At 37.1% G+C, this 3,302-nt stretch overlaps 1 protein-coding gene across 1 annotated transcript in view; it reads right to left on the bottom strand.

Moving 5' to 3' along the window:
* Positions 1-1,952, bottom strand: part of LOC135212710 (uncharacterized) — a 20,271-nt gene extending 18,319 nt beyond the window's left edge. Inside the window, exon 1 of the mRNA XM_064246401.1 lies at positions 1,768-1,952. The gene's annotated coding sequence lies outside the window, so the exon portion shown is untranslated. The remainder of the gene's footprint in view (positions 1-1,767) is intronic.
* Positions 1,953-3,302: the final 1,350 nt, after the last annotated feature.

The raw sequence follows: 3,302 nt of genomic DNA, 5'->3' as shown, positions 1-3,302 counted from the left end.
ACTTATATTAAATTTTACCTGTTACTTTTCTTTATTCTGTTATGGTGTTTCTTATAATTTCCGGCCAGGTGAGATAGCCAAGTATGGCACTCTGGTAGTATGCATAACTGTAATCACACCGTTGGAAAAGTAAATCATGTGTCATTTTGTTCAGGACTGGATTAAAAATAATTTTGAAAACTATTCCTCACATCTACATTCTCTTAGGTAAATGAGATCATTTCTAGGTTTAAACATTTTAGAAATGGTTTTATTAGAAGGTGAAACTCTACTTTTAGTAGAGTTACAGTTTTTTCCACTTCCAACTGCCGCTGTAATGACCTCTCGACCATCCAGCTTGAATATTCTAGCTGGTTTTCATATTTTGCAGAATGGCGCTTTTGGCAAGCTCACGTGGCCCGGAGACTATTATAGCATTCGTACATCAATACTTTTTCCCCCGTAGGGAGATAGTGCCGTCAGTCCTCCTCATGCGGTGCAATGTTGGCATTAATGTTCTTTGCAGCGTGACTTCGGCCCCTAGCTGCGACCCCTTTCGTTCCTTTTACTATACCTCCATTCATATTCTCTTTCTTCCATCTTACTTCCCAACCTCTCCTAACAATAGATTCATAGTGCGGCTGCGAGATTTTCCTCCTGTTACAACTTTCAAACCTTTTATTGTCAATTTTTCTTTCAGCACTGTATGACCTCACAGGTCCCAGTGCTTGGCCTTTGGCCTAAATTCCATATGCAATTTAATTCAATACTTTTATGTCTCCTTTATGAAACAGCTGCCTTGCAACAGCATCCCAGTGGAAGAAAAGAAAATTGAAGAAAAGTCCTTACAAATTGTGATTGCAATTTTTTTTAGAACTTACTGTACTTAAGAAAAAAAAAGCTTTTGTGCATAAAATAACAGTCGATTTCACTAATTTTCTAATAATTATAATATTTCCTGCTCTGCGAATTTTTAACATGGCAAAATTCAAGAACTTAAAATTTATTTAGCAAAACCCTGAATATTTATTGATGAGCTACGATGGCATACTGTATAGGACTCTCAGTAACAACGGCGTGGCTAGCATGTAGCTAAAGAAATGAAAGACTGTTAAGCAAACTAATGAGACGCTGATTTATTTCGTAATATCAGATGTAATTTCTTTTAAATAAGTATATTACAGTGTACTAATAATTATGTCGATGATATTCAAGTATTGTAAATGACAAATCTACTAAAGCTTTCTCACTGTAATTGCGTCTAGAATGAATTAAGATTGAGTGCAGTTTGCTTTAATACAAGGTAACTGACGAAAGATAACAAGTCAACGAGTCATCAGGTCTTCAAACAATTGTAGTTGTTCAATTGTCGTCCTATGAACTTCATAGATATTTGAGGTCCATTGAGTAAGCTGTATAAGTTCTATCAAGAATATGCAGTAAAAATACTCTAATTTTTTCTGGCATTTTTCAAGAATTTTTATCTTATAAAAGTTGTATTCAGGGGGAAGGAAAAAATGAAAAAGTCTCGCACTCTTTACTCTTTCGGGCGACAGAAAATAGAAATGCTCTTGTATTGTGTTAAACATCTCTGTATAAGTTCATTATTGAAGAATGAGGTTTTCGAACCATTAAATACACGAAATTTTATAGCGTTCTTCAGACTGTCATATTGCAGCCAATGCGGCAGTGCAATGTTTAAAATATAATCAGCTACCATTTCCATTCCTCCACTTTTCTGCCAAAAACGAGAATTTTAAAAGGGCAACAAGTTCCAATTTGTTTTACCTGAATGATCAGAAGTAGCAGGCGACAGCAATGCAGCAACAGTTAATGGGAGCAGAGAAAGGCGCATTCTCGTGGATGACGTCACAAAGATCTAGAAGAAAATTCTACGCTTTGTAAACCAGTCCCGATCTTTGCGGAATTTCTGTCTTAAATTCAGGAGCAACGGCGCCCGGCACGTCCTGCAATGCCACTGAAACACCAATAACGCTCAAGTTAAAAATAACTTTGGTGTCTTCGTTTGACATAGCTCCAGCGCAGGAAGCGTCGCGTTGTATCGTGAATCATTCCTGTATGTATCCCACGACTTTCATTTCGAAGTGATTATTGTCCTTGTCATAGAATCTGCAATTAGTCTCTCGTTGATTATGTACTACTGCATGGGAATTTTAGTGTTTAATATTTCCCCTTAAAATAATAGCGTCGTTTCTTTTTCAATATAATTATACCGGTCAAAAAGATTTTAGTTGTGCTAAAAGAAGCTGTGACCCTTGACATTATATCTTGTTTTTCTTTTTCGGCTTTTAATCTGTTGCTCATATCCGGCTGATATGATTCAGTTCTCAGACCAGTAGAAAAATATATTAAAGCTTATTTTTATCTTCTGAAGCCCCTTCCACACGAGGGACAAATGCGTGGCGGGCAAACACTTACCAATTTTATAGGTGGATAGCGATCACGAATGTGGTCCTGCCCACGGTCTAGGTATATGTATTAGGTCTGACGACGCACAGGCTACCTGGCTCGTAGTAGGGGACATGACGTCACGCGAAAGACTCTTTCCTTTTGAGCCAGGTATATAGACATAAGTTTTGTCAATAATGAAAAGAAAGTTGAAACTTTCACTGTACAAGACATGCTAGCCGTAATATCTTGTGATGAAATGAAAATCGCAAAACACTGGAACTATGATAAAGGGCCATATAGATTGAATAAACCTTTTGGAAAAGTTCAGATTATCATGCTGAGGGGTCTGACTGCTAAATGGAAACAACCCATCTTTATGATTTCGACAAATCATGTGTCCGTGATATGGTGATAGGAATGACCGCGGAAGTAGAGAATGCAGGCTACCCCGTAATTGCATATTATTATGTGCTTGATCAGTGCCGAATAATCCTAAATTATGGCAGGCTTTTGAGATACTCAATCAAATTAAAGCAAGTTTCAATAAAAAAAAAAACCATGTCATGATAGGGAAATACTCGTATTTCCCGATGCCCCACATATAAAACTGATAAGAAACCATTTTATAACCAGTGGGTTTCGTTTTGACGATTGAATACTGATTCTCAAGTAAGGCACGCACAGAATATGGTCTATCTAGCTCACAAGATCAGGCACGATCTGGAAGGTTACTGTGAAATTTATCTCTTTGACAAATGACTGTTTTGATCTCACGAATTCATTGTGCATGACTGGAGATGTAAAATCAAGGAATGCATATGAAACTGACTGAGGTGACCAGAAAACTCTTCTGTGTAAAAGTATCAATGTAATGACAAAAATAAGAGTATGCAACGCAAGATCAAGCACAC

The sequence above is a fragment of the Macrobrachium nipponense genome, chromosome 41 (assembly GCF_015104395.2).
Source record: "Macrobrachium nipponense isolate FS-2020 chromosome 41, ASM1510439v2, whole genome shotgun sequence".
In the NCBI taxonomy this organism is placed as follows: Eukaryota; Metazoa; Arthropoda; class Malacostraca; order Decapoda; family Palaemonidae; genus Macrobrachium; species Macrobrachium nipponense.
Note: the sequence above shows the minus strand (reverse complement) of the source record. Positions and strands in the feature narration are given on the sequence as shown.